Raw genomic sequence first — 22592 nt, 5'->3', positions numbered from 1 at the left:
TGTGACAGAGGCAATGGAGGCCCAACTACAACAGAAGAGCATAGAGAACCCACATAACTAACAACCTGTAACACCCAGATCAGGTGACTAGGGAGAATGTACTATTAAGTAACACAAGACACATACTCCACAAGGCCACTCTGTAAGACCAGTGGATGAAGCAATCAAACCAATAAATAAAACTCATGGTGTCAGCCAAAGTGAAGAGATGAAAAAACATGTCCCAAATGTAAGAACAGGACAAAACTCGAGAAAAAAAAGGCTCCAGGAAAGGAAAGGAAAGAAAGAAAATGATGACAAGTTCTGCACTAGATACAGACTTCAAAACACTGGTTATAGGGAAGTTCAATGAACTTGGGAGAATACATGAACTTGGGGAGAACTTCAACAAAGATATAAAAGAAATAAAGAACCAACAGTAACTGAAGGACACAATAACTGAAATAAAGAATATATTAGAGGAAATCAACATCAGATTAGATGAAAGAGAAGACTGAATCAAAGATGTGGATGACAAAATAGCAAAAAACAGCTAATCAAAACAGAAAAAAAAGAACAAATGAAAAAAAGTGAGGACAGTTTAAGGAACCTCTGAGACAACATCTAGGGTAACATTCGCACCATAGGGGTACAGAAGGAGAGCAAGGAATTGAAAAACTATTTGAAGAAATAATGCCTAAAAATTTCCCTAACCTGGCAAAGAAAATAAACGTACAAGTCCAAAACTTCTGAGTCCCAAACACAAGAGGAACCCAAAGAGGCCCACACATAATTAAAATGCCAAAAGTTAATGACAAAGAGAGAATTCTAAAAGTAGCAAGAGAAAATCAGTTAGTTATACACACATAAGCTGCAATAAGACTATAAACTGATTTTTCAACAGAAACTTTGCAGGAGAGGAGAGAATGACACATAATATTCAAAGTGGTAAAAAGAAAAAAAACCTACAACCACGACTACACTACCCCGTAAGGCTCTCATTTACCATCAAAGAGGTAAAGAGTTTCACAGAAAAGAAGCTAAAAGAGTTCATCAAAAAAAAAAAACCAAAACAAAAAAAAAACAAAAAACACACCCGATATTACAAGAAATGTAAGGACATTTCTTTAGGTACAAAAGATAAAATAATCTCAATAAGGATATATAGGAAAGACTAAAAATCTCACTGACAAAGGCAAACACCAAAAGCAATGGATAAACCAATTATAAAATTAGTGCAAAAGAGAAAATAAAAAGATAATGTATTGATTAATTAATTACAACAGTAAATTAACAAATAAACAGGCAGTGAAGGATGCTGGCCACAGTGCTGAGGGACCAACAAACCAAGGAACAGTGGCCAGGAGCCATGGATTACTGCCTCCAGGCTGGGGTACATGGGCAGGAGCCAGCTTCCCTGTGCAATGTGGAGATGTAGCTGAGAGGCTCCTGAGGGCTCAGCTTTGATTGAGATGGGGCTGAACTGCTGCCTCCTAACAGGACTGTCTGGGGCAGTGGCTGGGGATTGCCTTACCCCTTTCCCACTCTCAACTCCTTCTTCTCGAAACACCCCCATCCCTTCACAGCTGGGTGAGGCCCACCCTGGGGCCTGTTGCCTGCCATGAGTCAGTGACTGCGCTCTGCTGCCTGTTCTGTGGCCCACTATCCCTGACCACATTGCTGCCAAACTCGCCTTCCTGTTGAGAGCCCACATACTGGTTCCCAGTATGAGCCTGAGCCCAGGCTTGGTGGGGTCTTGGCCACCCCCTCAGAGACCCTGCTGGCCTCCACAGGCATCCCCAGGCACTGGAAGTTCCACTTGATGGAGCGCCCCAATTTCCAGGACAGCCAGCATGAGCTGGACATTGTTGAGGTCTTTCTGACCAAGAAGAGCTGAAGTAATCAGATTGCCTGCACATACGGGAGCTGAGTGCCCAGAACCAAGTACAGTGATACCTCGGTTCTCGAACATAATTCGTTCCAGGAGGACGGTCGAGAACCAAATTGTTCGAGAACCGAAGCAATGAAACCCAATAGGAAATAATGGAAACTGGATTAATTCGTTCCAAGCCCCAGAAAATGCCTATTTACTGGCCTAATTTGTATATAATATGTAGAAAAACATAAGTCTCAGCAAGAAATAAAAGTGTACAGTATGTCTAAGGGTTAAATTCAGTGTAAAGCGTGACTCTCTCCACAAAGTGTGACTCTCTCCACAAAGCGTGACTCTCTCTCTGCACTCACACTGATGACGCAAGCAAGGCGTGCTGGGCCGAATGAACGCCATTCGGCTCAACTCGGCTCATCTCGGAAGTTCGAGTTCCAAATATTTGTTCGGATTCCAAGACAAAAGTTTCTCGAATCTCCTGGTCGAATACCGATTTGGTCAAAATCCGAGGCGTTCGAGAACCGAGGTATCACTGTATATAATCTGCTTTTTACATGGCAACCCCGGAGGCTGCATGTGAACCCACAGGTGGCCACAGACAATGATGCCAGAAATGTCCCAGGCCAGGGGCTATGGACAATGTACAAGCAGACCAAAGGAAAAATATGTAAACAAATTACAGATTTAAAATTTTAAAAGGAGAAATACACATAAACACAGGTAAAAAGAAATAAAAATAGTAACAAAAACATAAACATGGAGGAGGTGAGTCAAAATGGTAGTGAAGTTACAATGTGTTCAAACGTAAGTGACCATTCATTTAAAACAGACTGCTAGAAACAGAGCTTGGTATACATGAAGCCCAACACAGTACTGGAAGTCCTAGCCATAGCAATCAGACAAGAAAAATAAATGAAAGGCATTAAATTAGAAAGAAGTAAGTTTGTCATTATTTGCAGAAGACATGATACTATATATAGGAAACTGTAAAGATTACACCAAAAAAAAAACAAAAAAAAAAACTGCCAGAACTAATATATGAATTCAGTAAAGTAACAAGATACAAAATAAATATTCTGAAATGAACTATGAGAAAGAGAAATTAAGAAAATGGTCCCATCAAAAAATAAATAAATTTCACCAAGAAGGTAAAATAACAGTACTCGAATATTTATAATACTTTGAAGAAAGAAACTGAAAAGGACACAAATAAATGGAAAATACATGATGTTACTGAATTGGAAGAATATTGTTAAAATAGCCATGCTACAAAAAGTAATTTATAATTTCAAAACAATCCCTATCAAAATACCAATGACATTTTTCTCATAACTAGAATAATCCTAAAATGTATATGAAAGGAAAAAGACTCCAAAGAGCTACGGCAATTGTGACAAAGAATAACAATGTTGGAAGTTTCATGAAACCTGATATCAAACTACACTGCAATGCTCTAGTAATCAAAACTTCATAAAAACATACATAGAGATCAATGGAACAGAATAGGAAGACAAGGAATAAACCCATGCCTATATCACCAATTTATCAATGACAAAGGAGGCAACAATATACACTGGGGTAAAGGCAGTCTATTCCATAAAGAGTGTTGGGAAAACTGAACAGACACATGCAAAAAGAAAAGAAAAAAGAAACCACACCACTTCCTTACAACATATACAAAAATAAACTCAAGACATTAAAGACTTAAATGTTAGATCTGAAATCATAAAACTCTTAGAATACTGGCAAATAAACTCTTTGACAACACTCTGAGCCAGCATATTTCCTCTACAAGAGACACACTAGTGTGCTGCAAGAATTTTTAAGACATACAATACCTGACTATTTAGTCAGGGCACTGACCTTTTTGTCCCTTAACCTGTCAAATAAAAAAATGACAACAGCCAACAAAACAACAGGCATCCGGTGTGAATGAATCAAAATCATACCTACTTTTTTTAGAGTAACCAGCAAAATATATATTTTTTGGTGTGTCACAGAATTTTAGTAGTTTATATGTGCCATGAAATGAAAAAGGTTGAAAATTGCTGTGGGACTACATCAAACTAAAAAGTTTTTGCTAAGCAAAGGAAACCAATTTATTGGAAGAAGATATTTGACAATGATTCACCCAAGAAGGAGTTGGTATCCAAAATATATAAAGAACTCATATAACTTAACACAAAAAAAATTAACCTCATTAAAAAATGGAGAATATGTATGTATTTCTCCAAAAAGGACATGCTCATCATCACTAACCATTAGACAAATGCAAATGAAAGCCACAATGACATTATCACCTCACACCTTTCAGAATGGCTATCATCAAAAAGACAACATGCCCTGGTCAATTGACTTAGCTGGTTGGAGTATCAAAAGGTTGCAGAACTGATTTCTAGTCAGGTCACATATACCTAGGTTGTGGGTTCAATTCCCAGTCAGGGTGCATACAAGAGGCAACTAATCAATTTCTTTCTCACTCCCTCCCTTTTCCTTTGTCTCTCACTCTCTCTCTCTCTCAAATCAGTAAAAATATATCCTCAGGTGAGGATTAAAAAAAAAAAGACAAAAAATAAGTGTTGATGCAAATATGAAGAATAGGAAATCCTTATGCAACTGTTGCTTGGAATGAAGACCCAATGAAGGGTCTTCAAAAATTAAAAATAGAATTATCTTATGACCCAACAATTCCACTTCTGAGTATTCATCTGAAGAAATCCAAAACACTACATTGAAAAGATATATGCATGTTCACTGCAGCATTATTTACAACAGCCAAAATATGGAAGCAACTTTATCCATCAGTACACAAATGAATAAGAAAGATATGGTACATAAATACAATGGAATATTACTCAGCCATAAAAAAGAAATCTTACCATTTGTGACAACATGGATAAACATAAAGGGTGTTACGCTGAGTGAAATAAGTCAAGCAGGAAAGGACAAATACCGTATCATTTAATTATAATCAGAATCTAAAGAACAAAACAAACAAAATAGAAACAGATTCACAGATAAAGAACCAACCAATGGCTGTCAGATGGGAGGCAGGTTAGGGGCTGGGTGAAAAAGGTAAAGGGATCAAGAAGTACAAATTGGTAGTTACCAAATAGTCATGGGTATGTAAAGTACACATAGGGAGTATACATAGGGAATAATATTGTACTAACTCTCTATGCTGTCAAGTGGGTACTAGACTTACCAAGGTAATCACTTCGTAAGGTATGTACATATCGAGTTACTTTGTTGTATACCTGAAACTAATATAATATTATGTCAACTGTATTTGGGAAATAAATTAAGGAAAACATTTTCTTGAGATTAAAAAAAAAGCAACGAGATACCACACCACACACCTATTAGAATGACTAAAATTCAAAATACTGAAAACATCAAACACTGACAAAAACATGGAGAAACAGGAACTCCCATTCACTGCTTGTGGGAATGCAAACGGCAAGGTCACTCTGGAAAACAGTTTGACAGTTTCTCACAAAGGTAAACTTAGTCTTAATACAGAGTGTGGCAAAAGTAGGTTTACAGTTGTGAATACATGAAATATACAGTTTACTCTTATATTATTATTTATTATTATATTATTTTCCATATGAACTGTAAACCTACTTTTGGCCCACTCTGCATCTCTTCCAGTATTTGTGCTCTCATTTGAGAAGCAATGTCCACTCAAAAATAGGCACATGAATGTTTGTAGCAACTTTATTCATAATTGCCAATATTTGGAAGCAATTAAGATATCCTTCAAGGACTCTAATACACTGCTGGTGGGAATGCAGACTGGTGCAGCTGCTGTGGAAAACAATATGGTGTTACCTCAAAAAATTAAAAATTGAACTTCCATTTGACCCAGTGATCCCACTTCTAGGAATATACCCTAAGAAGCCTGAAACACCAATCAGGAAGAATATATGTACCCCCATGTTCATAGCAGCACCATTTACAATAGCTAAGATCTGGAAACAGCCCAGACAAATGGATGAAAAAACTGTGGTGCATATACACAATGGAGTACTATGCAGCGGTAAGAAAGAAAGATCTCTTATCCTTTGAGACGACTTGGAGGGACCTGGAAAGTATTATCCTAAGTGAAAGAAGCCAAGCAGAAAAAGACAAATACCACATGATCTCACTTATATACGGAATATAATGAACATAACAATCTGAGGAATACAGTAGACCCAGAAACATGGAAGTAGGGCACAGACTGACATCCCTCAGAAGAGGGGGTGGGGGGTGTGAGGGCGTGTGAAGAGATAAACCACAGAACTTATATGCAGGTATGCATGACCAATGGACATGGACAACTAAGCCAGGGACGGGGCAGGGGTGGGGTGGGGAGGGGGTTGCCAATGGGGTAAAAAAGGTAAAATATCTGTAACAAAAACATAAATAAAAAATTAAAAAAAAAAAAAATTAATATGGTACAAGCTGCTGTGGAAAGCACTACAGTGGTTCCTCAAAAATTGAAAATACAATATAATATAGCAATTCCAATACAGACTATATAATTATAAGAATTGACAGAAGGGTCCCAAAGAGATATACATACACCCATGTTCAGAGCAGCATTATTCCCAATACCTAATACATGGAAGCAACCCAAATATCCATCAACAGATGAACAGAGAACCAAAATGTGGTATGTACATACAATGGAATAATATGCAACCTTAAAAAGGAAGAAAATTCTGGCCCATGCTATAACATGGATGAAACTTGAGGACATTATGCTAAATAAAATAAGCCAGTAACAAAAAGACAAATATTGCATGATTCCACTTATATTATGTATTTAGAATAATAAAATTATAAAGACAGAGAGTATAATGGTAGCCCCAGGATTGGTGAAGGAGAAAATGGAGAGTTATCATTTACTGAGTATGTAAATCAGCTATACAAAATGAAAAGAATTATGGAGACGGTTGGTAGTGGTCATCACTGCAGAATAATGTGAACTATTTAATACCATTGAATTATACACTTAAAATAATTAAGATGATACATTTTATATATAATTTAGCATAGCTAATACATTTCTAAAAAGACAAAGAGAGTGTCAATGGGGGGGAGGAAAAACATCTGTAACAAAAATAAACTTAAAAAAAAGTTTTGAACATATAAATAAATAAACGGAGAGAGAGAATGAGAGGAAGGAAATGGATGATGGTGAGGACAAACAATTCTTTTTCAAAAAGTGATAGAAATCAGAACAGTGGTTCCCTCTGGTGAGGGGAAAGAAATGTCAAAAAGGACCCTGAGGGAACTTAGGGGTAATAAAAATGTTCTCAATTTTTATAGGGGAGTGCATTACATAGGTATACGCATTTGTCAAAACTCGCTGAACTGTGTATTTATGATCTGTGTGTTTTTACAAAACTGCTGTAATTTTGAAAATTATACCTCAAATTTTAAGTTTTTTTTTTTTAAGATCACAATTAGATACTATTTTAGATCATTTAACTAGCAAATTTAAAAATCTGAAAACATCAAATATTGGAAAGACTATAAAGCAACAGGATCTCTTATAGATCAATGGATAATAAGGTAAATGGCACAATCATTCATGAAATAAATTTTGTATTATCTCTTTCAGTTTAACGTCTACTACCTGATGACCTAGCAATTCCATTCATAGGTATATACCCAGAAGAATCTCCTACACAAGTACTACAAAGCTATGTACAAAAATGCTTCTTCTTGCATCACTGCTCAAAATAGTGAGCAACTGAGCCCTGACTGGTTTGGCTCAGCGGTTAGAGCATCAGCCTGCGGTCCAGAGAGATCCAGGCTGGGTTCCCACTAAGGGCGCATACCTCGGTTGCAGTTTGTCCCCAGGTTGGTCAAACCTGGTTGGTCGTGTGGGTGGTAGCCACTCGATGTGTCCCTTTCACGTCGATGTTTCTCTCTCTCTTCCTCTCTCTCCTTCCCACTCTACCTGAACAAAAAATGGAAAAACGTCCTCGGGTGAGAATAAAAAAATAAAATAGTGAGCACCTGAAAACAGGATTCTTATCACTCAATCCCAGAAATAAATTGAGCATGTTAACTAAGGGTATCATTTTCAAATACGTAAGATGTCCTTATGTTTTTTTGATCCTGACCCGAGTATATTTTTACATTAATCTTCAGATAGAGCTGGAGGGAGAGAGGAAGAGAGAGAGAAAGAAACATCGATGTGAGAGAGACACATTGATTGGTTGTCACCTGAATAATCCCAACCAGGGCTGGGAACATACCGCAACCAAGGTACATGCCCTTGGCCAGAATTGAACCAGGACTCTTTGGTCCACGGGCAGTGTTCTTATCACTAAACCATACCGGCTAGAGACTTATGTTTTTTCCTTTTTTTTTTTTATCCTCACCTGAAGACGTTTTGCCATTTTTTGTTCAGATAGAGTGGGAGGGAGAGAAAGAGAGAGACACATCAACGTGAAAGGGACACATCGAGTGGCTGCCACCCGCACAACCCAACAAGAACCGGGGACAAACTGCAACCGAGGTACGTTCCCTTAGCGGGAACCAAACCCGGGTCTCTATGAACCGCAGGCCGACACTCTGTAACCGCTGAGCCAAACTGGCCAGGGCTGTGTTTTCTTAATTGCAATAATATGTCTTTATTATGAATTAAGCAAGTTTATGAAATAGCTATTTGTAATCTTTAAACCAATGCACTAAAAAATAAATCTTAATGTCAGTTTTATTGTATTGCACTAAAGGAACAGCACGATGGTTGTACAATGTTCTCTCTCATTCAGTTTTGTAAATCTAAAGTACTTGCAAATTCCTAAGACTACTTTTACCACCAGACTAGAACAGTAAGCATAATAACCAATTTCTTGATAAGTAATGTCTTACAAATTAAAATACATTTAACATAGCTTTAAATGTTTTCTTCATAACTAATTTAGCATTTGTTCTTATATCATGTTCAATTATGCTTAATAATTAAAGCAAATATATTACTGTGATGAAAATATAGAAAATCTCTAATGCATGCAATATACAAGGTTAATATTCAAGTCTAAAGGGAAAAAAATTCCATTTCTCTTTATTTTTTTAATGGATTCATATATAATCATCTACATAATAAAAAAAAAACCATAAAGTTTCCCACAGACCAGATATTTTTTTTTTTCAGTTTATCAGCAGCATCTGATCTCTACAGTTAATTTATATTAGATAGCATTTGAATAAAACCAAAATGAGCCCTAGGAGTTCCTATAAACAAAAGCTTCCAATAAACCAAAGACAGCCAATAATTAATGCAATCATTCAAAGAGATTAGAGCTGTTCCTTAAAAAGTACAAGTTTAAACTTGTCAACACCAAAGGTAATCATTTTATATTAATTTATATGTGATTGCATTTAAATTCTTTATCTAAGCATAACATACGTAAATAGTCTTTCCACAGCAAAAACATGTGGAAACTGCCAGTGTGGCTCAATTGGTTGAATACTGTCCCATGCATCAGGAAGTCGCCTGTTTGAGCCTGGTCAGGGCACATGCCCAGGTTGTAGGCTCCATCCCCAGTAGGTGGCATGCAGGAGGCAGTCGATCCATGTTTCTCTCTCATTGATGTTTCTCTCTCTGAAATTAATTAAAATAAAAATTTGGAAACATTTTAAAAATAGGGAGTAGTTTTTTAAAATAACAGATCAGATTCCATACTCTTAGAAACAGGATCTTGCTGGACAGAGTCTCTTCATCTGGTGGTTTTTTGCAAGCACTTAACTGGACCACTTTTTCTGTGTGCTGCTTTAAGAGCTCATCAAAATATAGACCATGCCATACAGGTAGTAAAAAAAAGCTAGAAGATATAAAGCTAATTTGCACTATCCTTCTTTCTGACAATATAATATCTGAATTCGTGATGATTGTAGAGTCATAGAGTACTGGTAGAGTCATCAATGGTCTACTCATATACTTCCAAATATGATATGACAAGAGGGGCATATGAGACCCACGGTAAGCTACTCTGCTGCACAAAGAAACGTGACACAGAAGAAAACGTGAATGAGGTACTATAGAAGTACAAGAGGACTGAGGGTATTACAGTGGTCTATAATATTCTTATAATCAGTCTTCAGCTAATCAAATGCTATAAGGTGCCAGATGGAGAAGAAGATGAGTTCAGGAGTGAGAAGCAGTGTCAGCATATAGCAGAAGGCAGAGAATGTGAAGCCATGGCCAGGGAGGAGGAGCAGGGCAGCACGGGTGCCAGTGGAGAAAGGCTGCATAGGACCCTCTGGGTAAAGCCATTTACTTACCCCAGCCACAGCCTAGACCGCTGCCGCCTAGCCATAGCCACCAGGCACCTGCCCTCCCAGTGCCCCTGCTCACTCAAAATGTTCTTATGTTTTAAACACAATTCAGTTTTAGTATACAGCTGGACCTTGAACAACATTGGCTTGAACTCACAGGTCCACTTATATGAAGATTTTTTTCAACACAGTTGGCATTCTGTTTTTCTGGGTTTCGCACCTGTGGATTCAACGAACCAAAAACAGTATTTTCCATCCCCAGTGGTAATCTGTGGATGCATAGGTATGGCTGTATGCATGGTACAATGCCATTTTATGCAAGGAACTTGAGCATTCTCAGATTTTGTTATCTACGGGAAGGCCCTGAAACCAAGTCCATGGATACTGAAGACTGTAGTTAAGTTTTAGGGGAGTCAAAAGTTATACATAGATTTTCAACTACACAAAGGGTGGGCACCTCTAACCCCTACATTGTTCAGGGGTCAACTGCATACAAATTACCAGTTTGTTCAATGTGTGTGTGTGTGTGTGTGTGTGTGTACGCATGCACAGTTTGCAGAACCCAAAATTAAGGCACAGAATTGATGTACTACAATAATTTTGTATTAATTTTTATGGGAATAAAAATTGGTGTCAACCTAAATGCAATTTACATAATTTATACTGTCTTCATACACAAACTACCCTGTAAACATGAATGAGATTAGATCTAAACATATAAAAAAGACTCTGAGGCATAGAAGTTAGTTGAAAAAGCAAGAAATAGAACAGTAGTTTCTCATGTATTAAAATAAATTTCATATTTATTTATTTACTTACTTGTAAGTGTATTTGCAAAAATAATTTTAAAGTAAACAAACTGCTGCCCAGCCAGAATGTCACAATTGGTTGATCATCGACCTGTGCACCAAAGGGTTGCTGGCTGCATTCCTGGTCAGGGCACATACCTCAGTTGTGGGTTCAACACCCAGTCAGGGCATGTAGAGAAGGCAATCCATTGATGTTTCTCTCTCTCTAAACATGCCTTCAGGTGAGGATTTTTTTTAAATTCTTTAAAAAAAGAAGTCACTAAAATACTAACCCAACAGCTATTTTATGAACCTTCTTTGACTTGATCTCTCTTCAGCATCTGACACTGCTGATTTCTGTCACCCTTCTTAAACTCTCTAATTCCTGACTTCTGTGACATGTCTCCCCCCTAGGCACACGGGAGATTCAACAACAAATATGACAAACTCCCTGACTTCAAGAAGCCCAGATTCTAAAATAAGAGAAATATATGCAAACATCACAACACAGTGAAGAAGTACTATGACAGTGATAGGTACAAGCTGTTGTGGTAGCTCTGTGATGGGAAAAAAAAAGGGAGCATATATCCTAGGAGGAGTAAACTAGCATGTACAAAGACACGTGTATAAATCAACATGGTTTGCACAGGGAATTCAAAGGATAATGGTTGAGCACACAAGTTTTGAACTTAAACAATCTGATTCTATTATTTACCAGTTCAATAAGGATAAAATGACAGTTTCACCTCATAGGACTATTATAAAAATTAAATTAAATACTATATATAAAACACTTAGCATAGGGCCCGGTACTTATCAAAAGTTCTCAATAATTGTTCATTCTCATGACCAAAAAAACTCAACAAACTAGGAATAAAAGGGAACTTCCTCAAACTGATAAAGGACAGTTACAAAAACCCACAGGTGACATCATACCTAATGCGAAAGACTGAATGCTTTCCCTTAAGTTCAGGAACAAGAAAAGAATATCAGCTCTCACTTCTATTTAACATTTGTTGAAGGCTTTAGCCAGGGTTCATTAGACAAGGAAAAGACAAAAGGCATCCATATTGGAAGGTAAAAAATAAACTACCACTATTTGAAGATGGAATAATCTTATATATTAAAAAATCCTAAATAATGTATTAAAAATCATTAGAACTAATAGATGAACTTACAGTTCAGCAAGGTTGCATAATACAAAAATCAATTATATGTCAATAATCTAGCAATGAACAATCCAAAAAAAAAAAAAAAAAATTCCAAAAAGTAAAGTACTTAAGAATAATTTAACAAAAAAGAAGCACAAGGCACAAACACTGAAAACTAAAACATCACTGGAATAAATTAAAGAACACCTAAATAAATAGAAAGACATCCTATGTTCATGGATTGGAGGACTTACTATTGTAAAGTTTCCAAATTGATTTACAGATTCATAATACAAATTTAACACTATCCCTCATCAAAATCCCAATTCAGGTTAAGCCTCCTACTTATACTGTCTCAGTAAGTACATAAAAGTTTGACTGTTACTATGATTTGGGTGGGCTACATTTAACCTGCTATCCTATGACACTTTGAAATTCAGCTCACTCTCCAATTCAGTTGCACTCTTAATACATACAGTGGAATATTATTCAGCAATAAAAAGGAGTGAAGTACTGATCCATGCTAAAACATGGATGTACCTTGAAAATATTGCACTAAGTGGAAGAAATAAGTAACAAAAAACACATATTGAATGATTCCATTTAAATGAAATGTCCAGAACAAGCAGATCTACAAAGACAAAAAGAGGATTAGTAGCTGACAGGGACTGAGTGGAGGATGGAAATCAGTAGTAACTGCTAACTAGTACCAATGTCTCTTTGGAGTAATAAAAACATTCTCTAATTAAACTACCATGATGGTTGCACAATTCTAAATATAAGAAAAAACTCTGCACTGCACACTTTAAATAAATGGGTGAACTTTATGTTATATAAAAATATAAAATCTCCATAAAGCTGCTTTGAAAAAAATTTAGTTCATAACATTCCTAGAACTCTAGTGAGATAGATAAATGGGTAAAGAGCATATTATACTGCTCTGTAAAGAAGTTTGCAAAATATCCTTTTAAGTAATGTAAAGATATAAAAGGATTCTGGGTCTCAAACTGACAGAATGATATTTGTCTTTTAGAAAAAGCATCCTGCCCTGGCCAGTTTGTCTCAGCGGTTAGAGCGTCGGCCTGCGGTCCGGAGAGACCCGGGTTCGGTTCCCGCTAAGGGCACGTACTTCGGTTGCAGTTTGTCCCCGGCCCTGGTTGGTCGTGCGGGTGGCAGCCACTCGATGTGACCCTTCACGTCGATGTTTCTCACTCTCTCTCCCTCCCACTCTATCTGTACAAAAAATGGAAAAATATCCTCGGGTGAGGATAAAAAAAAAAAAAAAAATAGAAAAAGCATCCTCATAACTGAGACAAGAATGGCTTAGAGAGCAGCTGCACGCAAGGTGGAAAGACCAGATGACAGACTTTGAATGGTTCATTAAAAAATACCTCACCTTAGGTTTTTAGACAAATCCACAAAGAAATGGCTGCAGCTTAAGTTCCAGTTTAGGCAAATACCTGAATTGGGGAAAAAAGGAAAAACACATAGTCAATAGGACTAAATCTGAATTGGTAATCATTTTTCAATAAGAAAACCCTAAGTTGATCAATTACTCACTGAAGTTTCGATACCCACATTGTTCTTTAGAAATCAAGAATATTAATACTGCTAGACATTCAATTGCCTTAAATTACTTAATGTTTTGACAATTCTTAAAATAAATAACTTATCAAAACATATATTATAGGCTTCTGTTCAAGAGGGTGGCATAAGTAAACACAGTACTCAAAACTTCACACAACCGCATCAAAATTATAACTAAATTATAGAATAACATCATTCGGAAATGCCTAAAATCTAGCTAAACACAAGTACTATATCTAAGGATATAAAGAAGCCAGGTTGAGACTGGTGGGAGAAGTGGAGACACTGAAGAGGCTGTTCCCACACCCGTGTGTGGCAGTTAAAAATTGGCAGGGACATCTCAGCTGCGGAAGTCCACCCGAGGAGCCAGGGTCTCAGCCCCACATTAGAACACAAAGCCCAGGATTTCAGTGCTGAGAAGAGAATTCTACATAACTTTTGGCTATAAAATCCATCAGAGACTGTTACTGAGTGAGACAGAGGGGTCCTGGAATCCCAGGTATTCCTCTTAAAGGGCCCATGCAATGACTTACTTGGAATCACAGGCTCTGAGCTCCAGTACTGGGGCAGTAACTCAAAAAGATGCTGGGGAACTACGGAGAATAACTGACTTGGCTGGCTCCCAGACAGACAGACTGGCAGAGGCCATTGTTCCGTTGCTGAGCCTGCCCCAACAGAGCCGGCAGGCACCATATCTGAGTCTCCATCAACCTAGCTAACATTGTTCATCCCACCCTGGTGATTTCCTGACACTCACCGACCTGCAAAATGACTGGTTCTGCCCTACCCAGCTACATCCTGAGGACAAGAAGGAACAACTGTAACCTGCAAATCTGCACCCATGCGGCTGGGTCAGGTGGGTTGAGAAGAAGGATGTTAGGCCTGCTCGGAGCCTAGGCAGATACCCTGCCAAGCAGGGCTGGCCAAACTGAAATATTAAGAGTGGCAAACAGGGCTGATTTTATTTTTGTTTACTTCCTCCTGTTTAGGGTGGCAGCAAAAGGATGCCAATGAGCCACGCAGAGCTGAGAAACTATAAGGAAAGAAAGTATTCAACCCTCCTCCTACAAGATATGGGCACAGCCCCCAAAGCTTGTACCAGAGTAACTCCTGGGAAGCCCAAGACTAACACACTAAAAGTCCAGAAGAACAACATCACAAAAAAATGCAACGAGTTCCGCAAATAGAAGATCAAAAGGGTTTTCTTTTTCATTCTTCACTTTATTCTTTCATCTCTCTTATTTCTCTTTCCTTTTATTCTATGCTTTTGCTCTCACTTTTCTTTTTTTTGGTATTTATTTATTTATTTATTTTTGTTTTTGTTTTTGTTTTTTTTTTTTATCCTCATCCGAGGACATTTTTCCATTTTTTGTACAGACAGAGTGGGAGGGAGAGAGAGGAAGAGAGAGAGAGGGAAACATCGATGTGAAAGGGACACATCGAGTGGCTGCCACCCGCACGGCCAACCAGGGCCGGGGACAAACTGCAACCGAGGTACATGCCCTTAGCGGGAACCGAACCCGGGCCTCTCCGGACCGCAGGTGGACGCTCTAACCGCTGAGCCAAACCGGCCAGGGCTGGTATTTATTTTTAATTCTTTAATTTTATCTTTGCTTTTCTTTTACCATTTCTATTTTCCTATTCTATACATTATTTTATTCATTATTATAGCTTTTTAAAATTTTTATTTCTTTTATCTATTTTCTGTTTTATTATTATTCCATTTCATTTTCCTTCATAGTCTTTTTTGGTTACTTTTTTTATGATGTGGTTGGGATTGAGCCACAATCATCAATCCTGAGGGCAACTGCAATCAAGACCCAAATACAACAGGAAGGCCCATATAACCCACACAAGAGACATTCCTAGAAAACCCAGCTCAGAAGATCAAGGAGACTACACCACTGGGTACCATAAGAATACCAACCGACCAACACTAGGAGGCAGAGCAGTCTTATATAATGCACAGAGAAAAACACAAAGAAATAGCAAAATTGGGACAACAAAGAAACAGGGCCCAAATGAGAGAACAGGAAGACTACCTAGAAAATAATTAAATTAAATGGAGGCAAGCAACTTACTAGAAACAGAATATATATATTTAAAAAAAATTGGTTTTTAGAATGACCAACAGCATGAAAAAGGACATAGAAACAATAAAAAAAAAAAACTGAAAATGAATGACATAGATGAAATGAAGAAGATACTGCTGGAAGGAATTAAGAGTACCTTATAAGAAGCAGGGTTGGACCAAATCAGCAAATTAGAAGACATGGTAGAAAATATATCACTCAATCAGAGAAGCAAAGAAAATAAAGAATGAAAACTTAAAAAGCATAAGGACAGTATAAATAAACTCTGGGACAACGTAAAACAGAACATCTGCATCATAGCAGTACCAAAGGAAAAAGAAAGTAAGCAAGGAATAATCTCTTTGATGAAATAGTAACAGGAAACATCTCTAACATAGTGAAGAAAAAGTCATACAAATTTAGGAAGTACTGAGAGATGAACCCAAAGAAACCCACAACAAGACACATTATAATTAAAGTGGCAAATGTTGAAGACAAAAAGAGAATCTTAAGGGTAACAACAGAAAGAAAGTCAGATGCCTACAAGAGAGCTCTCATAAGACTGTCAGCTTATTTCTCAACAGAAATACTACTGCCCAGAATGAAACAGCATGAAGTATTCAAAGTAATGAAAAGCAAAAATCTGAAACCACGAATAATCTATCCAGCAAAAATCGCATTTAAACTTGAAAGTGAAATAAAGAGCTTTCACACCCCCAAGAAAAGGCTAAAGAATTTCATTACCGCCAAACCAGTATTGCAAAAAATGCTAAAGGAACTGCTGTAAGAAGAAAGAGAAAAGAAAATAGAAATAAAGAATTAAAAAGGCAATAAATAAGGACCTATAAATAACAGGTTTAAATGTAAATAGATTAAATGCACCAATCAAAGACATAGGGTAGTTGAATAGATGAGAAAACATGATCCATATGTATGCTGTCTACAAGAAATCCTCCTCAGAATAAAAGACTCATATAGGATGAAAGTAAATAGATGAAAAAGGGGTTTTCATGCAAATGGAAATAGAAAAAGACACAGAAAATGGGAGTAGCAATACTTGTATCTGACAAAATAGACTTCAAAAGAAGGCCATAACAAGAGACAAAAAAGGTCACTATATAATACTAAAAGGATCAATTTAAAAAGAGGATATAATCCAGGTAAACATATATGCACCTAATATAGAAGCACCTAAATACATTTTAAAAACTCTATAAAGACATTAAGGGACAGATCAACAGCAATACAGTCAGAGTAGGGGACTTGAACACTGTATTGATAACACTGGATAGATATTCCAGACAAAAATCAACAAGAAAACTGTGACATTAAATGACACACTAGATCAGCTGGGTTTGAAATTTACAGATCATTTCATCCCAAAGGGGCAGAACATACATTCTTCTCAAGTTCCTATGAAACATCTCAATATACAGCACACAACAGGACACAAAATAAATCTTCGCAAGTTAAAGAAGACTGAAATCATATCAAGCATCTCTCAGATCACAATGGCATAAAAACAAAGATCAACTTGAATAAAATACTCAAAAACATTCAGACTCATGGCAGCTAAGTAGCATATTATTAAACAATGAATGGGTTACCAATGAGATGAAGGAAGAAATAGAAAACTTCCTAGAAACAAAGGAAAAGGAACATACAACCCGAAATCTATGGGACACAGAAAAAGCAACCCAGAGAGAGAAGGTCACAGCACTACAAGCATACCTCAAGAAATAAAGTCCTCAAATAACCAATCTAACCATACAATTAAAACAACTACAAAGAGAATAACAACAGCCTGGCTTAAGTAGAAAGAAGGAAGGAAACAAGAAAGATCAGAGGAGAAATAAATGACATATAGATTAAAGAAATAATACAAAAGATCAATGAAATCAATAGCTAATTCTTTGACAAGATAAACAAGACTGATGAACCTTTAGCCAGAATCATCGAGAAACAGAGAGGACCCAAATAAAATAAATGAAAGCGGCAAAGTAACAACAGACATCACAGAAATACAAATGATTGTAGGAAAATACTATGATAACTATATGCCAACAATTGAACAACTTGAGCAAAATGGCTAAATTCCTAGAAATATACAATCTTCCAAAACTGAATCAAGTAGAATCAGAAAACCTACATAAAATAACTAATGAAACTGAAGCAATAATCAAAAAACTCTCAGAAAGCAAGTCTTTCCAGAAAGCAATTTTGCAATGAACAAGACTTAAAAAGTTCAAGCCCTTTGATTTAGTAACCTTTGTCCCAGAAATGTACCTAAATAATAAAAAATCCAAATGAAGACTTATAGCTAATTTATGACGGCAAAGAACTGAAAACAAATAAAATATCCCAATGATAAGTTAATAAGCTAGAATGAGCAATCATTAAAACTGCTATACATCAAAACTGCTTTATAACTAATACGAGAAATTGTATAAAGGGCATATGTGGGAACTCTACTATCTACTCAATTTTTCTGTATATATAATTCTAAAATGGGCAAAATTCATCTATAGTAACAAATATCAGATCAGTTGTTGCAGGAGCCAAAGGTTGTGTGAAAGAATTAACTGCAAAGGGGATTAAGAGAAAGATTTAGAGTGATGGAAATGATCTATACTTTGACTGTGGTAGTGGTTTCAGGGACGTATGCATTAGTCAAAACTCATCAAACAAATTTTATCTTACTAAAGTTGATTTTAAAAATAAAATAAAACATGCATAATGACAGGAATGCTCATCTACTGATTAATTTGAACTATGTATTATATACACATTCACAGAGAAAAAGACTAGAAATATAATTTAATGACAAAGATTACAGCTAATTTTAACTTTTCCATATGTTCTGTACTTTCAAAATGCTCTAAATAAGTATGCATTTTTACGTTCCTATTAATAGTATTTTATTTAGAACCAGAGCCTGCAACCTAGAATCAGTTTGAGGTTTTATAATTTATTCATTCAGTATTTACTGCATCCATCATCTCTCCTGGAAAAAATACCATTCTAAGTAGTAGAAGAATACTTCTATACTTGGGTGTTTCCCCAAGGTTCAGTAATTTACATTTTGAAGTCAGTGAATATACATACATCCAAAATCTGTTTATCTTTAGACTGGCAAATGGCAGGTGTCAGGACTATTTTAAAGACTGATTGTATTAATGATTTTTTGTTTACCTAATCTTCTGAAAATACGCTTAAAACTTCTACAATGTTTAATACTGAATGTGTATCGCATGTTTTGATAATGTATTTTCAATTATATATGAATGTGTTTATAAGGATTATATGCATTGATAACTTTATCATTTTTATGAGTTTTGAGAATTTACATACATAAAGAATTAAAAGTTTTTACAACTATAAAAATGGCTAAAGTGTTTAAACTAAGAAATTGTAGACAGCCCTGGCCGGTTTGGCTCAGCAGTTAGAGCGTAGGTCTGTGGTCCAGAGAGACCTGGGTTAAGTTCCCGCTAAGGGCACGTAACTCAGTTGCAGTTTGTCCCCGGCCCTGGTTGGGCTGTGTGGGTGGCAACCACTTGACGTGTCCCTTTCACATCGATGTTTCTCTCTCTCCCCCTCCCACTCTATCTGAACAAAAATGAAAAAATGTCCTCAGGTGAGGATTAAAAAAAAGAAGAAATTGTAGACAAATATAAATGAGACAAAGATGAATGTGACAGTGAAGACAGAGCATTAAAGGAAGAGAACAAAAACTATCACATTAATCAAACAGAAATAGCTGATGCATGTAACTAACAAGCCATAATCAACAAGGAAGGATATAACACAGGTAATATTTGTTTCAGCAGTAAGCTCCACACCTAGGGCTTAGTAGATGCTATCTAAATACTTGTTGAATACTGGGATATAATATACTGAAAATTTCACCTACAAAACTGAAAATATTCCTCCTTTCTAATTATTCAGAGTAAAATTTAAACCACTGTTTCAAAACTATCTTTGAAGCATACAATTTCTTCACAAAGAACTCAAACCTTTATCATATCCTGTTGTAACACTACACACACATGCACACATACACACACACAAAAAAAATCAGAATGACACACAGTCCTTTTACTAAATATAGCTTGAGAGAGAAAAACCACATAAACTGATACCCAGAAAAATGTCATTTGTATACCTTTGTATTTCACACAATTCCTAGCACACAGTGGGAGCCTTCAAATCATTCTTTGAGTTACACATTCATAGAGAAACTGTTTTCTCTGTTGTCCATAACTTCATCATAGTTCAAAGGTATGTGTCATCAATTCTGGCAATAAAAACATAGTTTACACTACTACAAATGCTTGATATATTTCAAGAGCTCTCAGAAATTACAAGAGATATCCATAGATATGTTCCCTAAGTTACGTAAGTATAAGAAAAAAAATCATTTCACTGTTTTTGATTTGCTATATTTAGACAGCTCTGGATTTAATTATCTAAGCATATACAAATACAACCTTGAAGAGGTGCACATACTTGCTCCTGATGGTATGGAAACAAAAGCTACTATTCAGAACCTGACAGGCCAGTAATTTACTACTGTACACACTTGAATTTATAGGCCTCCATAGCCATTAAACAAGATTATTGTCATGATGTTAGCCCAAAAGCCTCATGGACAACAGTTTTTTGTCATTAAAAGAATTACCATTCTCAATCTGTTTGAATTTATGTTTGCTCATTAGAAGCCTCTCAGTGAATTCAGAAAAAGGTTTTAATTGCATTCTTAGTCTATCAATATTTAGGATAGCCCTGAAGTATAACAAATTCCTATTCTCCCTTCTTTCCCTATGCCTAAAATAATTTACATATAGTTGAAGAAACTAAGTATCAGACAGTCTAGCAGTTCTCTACCAAAAATGAAACAATTTCTAAGATACAAATATGGTCTTAATATATACTTATTTGGCTTAAAAAGCAAAAGTCAGAGAAAGATTCATCTTCCATCTCTCCATCTCTCTCACCTGTTAATCTCTGAATCCATTATGTTCTCAAACGCGCCTTTGTCTTCACAAATGCTATTTTCCTCTCTGCTTGGTTAGAATCTCCTCCTTAAATCTAACTGCAGCAAATTTCTACTCACTGTAGAAGTCTTAAGTAGTTTTCACACACACACACACACACAAAAAGGCTCATACAAACCTTCCTCTTACATACCTTTTACATACTTCCATTAAGCACCTCTCAAACTGGGTTATAACTCTTACAATCAGAGAACTGAACACCTCTCTGCAGGGTTAATATTCAGCTGGAACACAACAGTACAGCCTTAAGGATTGTACTGAAATCCTTCTGTAATAGTCTGGTAAACAATCATCGTTCCAGACTCCATCAGTCCTAAGGTACCTGGTGATGGCCTGCCCCTCCCCACCACCACCACCACTGCCACAGAGCAACAAAAGCAGCAAAGCCTGATGCAGTAAAGATTAGAGGGGTCCTACAAAACCCTGAACCAGTGCTATGGTCATCTTAATTAGTTGGTGTCTGTGTTATAATGACTAGTAAATAATCTGAATATCACCCTTCTCTTTTTACTCAAAGCCTAAGGCACTGCCTAGTATATAGTAGATCTTTAGTGAACTGTTAATTCTTTGTCAAAATAATGAATTAATGCCAGCCCTATTCAATGACCCAGGGCCAATGGGTTTCCTGTCAAAACTGCAGACACTGATCAAAGTGGCAACAAAAATCCACGTCCTTAAGTATAAGATGGAAAAGTGGTTAAGTCTGCCTATTTGCTATGCTTACCATCAGACTCTAATAAAATAAATGTGTAATTTAATACTGTGGGCAAAAATCTTCAATGTGATACTCTATAGAGCATATAATTCAAGTATTTTTAAAATTATTAAAGTTTCAAAAACAAACTTCCTATAAAACCACAGTTTCTATAAGAATAGCACAAACAGTGATCAGTGAACTTTAGTCAGTGTCTTGGAGAGGAAGATAGGTATCACACTAAGGAGAACACAGGTGACTAATTCAACTGAAGAGGAAAAGGCAAGAATAAGAAGAGTGTGCTAATTATGAATCATGTGTCTAGGGCCTTTCTTATGCTAGGTACTTCAGATACTTCTAATTAGTTTTACTTGGCATATTAATTATAAATAAAATACCAAAAGAGAATTTTTTATTCACAGGAGTTCAATGAGTATGTAAAATCTGACACCTTTAAGTTTTCATCTTTATGACTTAATTAAATGTTCAATCATGCATAATTATTTTAAAGGTCTTCAATAAAATATGCATCACCATTAAATTAAGTTATTCAGAACACTACCAAGGTGGTGACAGAATCCTTTAAAAATACCACAAAGGAGAGGGTGTATAGCTGAAAGAAGGATGAATATGTAGCTTTAATAATAATTTTGAACTTATAAATGGAGATATACAAATTACTTTAGGCCACTTATTTTTAGATAGAAAAATCATCTTTCAGTCATGCTTTAGAAAGTTTCAGAGAGCTTATAAGGCTAAAAGATTAAAAATAATGATGGAAGCAAAGAGTAATAACATCTTCGAAAGACTCTTAATTATCTCATTTCAACACTGTCCCATTAATCTAACATTAATCTTTAGCAAAACAATGCTGTGCCACATGCTAGTTAAAGGTGACCAAAATCTCAACAAGCATCAAAATCATGGAAGACCACTATGTTCATAGCAGCGCTATTTACGATAGTTAAGATCTGGAAACAACCCAAGTGTCCATCAGTAGATGAGTGGGTAAAAAACTGTGGTGCATTTACACAATGAAATACTATGTACCTATAAGAAAGAAAGATCTCTTACCCTTTGAGATGACATTGAGGGA

General features: G+C 36.3%; 1 protein-coding gene and 1 pseudogene across 2 annotated transcripts in view; both read right to left on the bottom strand.

Moving 5' to 3' along the window:
* PEAK1 (pseudopodium enriched atypical kinase 1) overlaps positions 1 to 22592 on the bottom strand; it is a 273801-nt gene that overhangs the window by 218262 nt on the left and 32947 nt on the right. For both annotated transcript variants that reach the window (XR_004961994.1, XM_036281544.1), the window contains exons 3-4: positions 19911 to 20042; positions 13486 to 13549 (exon numbers count right to left, since the gene is read on the bottom strand). The gene's annotated coding sequence lies outside the window, so the exon portion shown is untranslated. The remainder of the gene's footprint in view (positions 1 to 13485; positions 13550 to 19910; positions 20043 to 22592) is intronic.
* On the bottom strand, positions 9178 to 10344 carry LOC118643457 (annotated as a pseudogene).

Source organism: Molossus molossus, unplaced genomic scaffold, assembly GCF_014108415.1.
Source record: "Molossus molossus isolate mMolMol1 unplaced genomic scaffold, mMolMol1.p scaffold_m16_p_38, whole genome shotgun sequence".
Taxonomy (NCBI): Eukaryota; Metazoa; Chordata; class Mammalia; order Chiroptera; family Molossidae; genus Molossus; species Molossus molossus.
The sequence above is the reverse complement of the archived record's forward strand: the minus strand, read 5'-3'. Positions and strand labels throughout refer to the sequence as shown.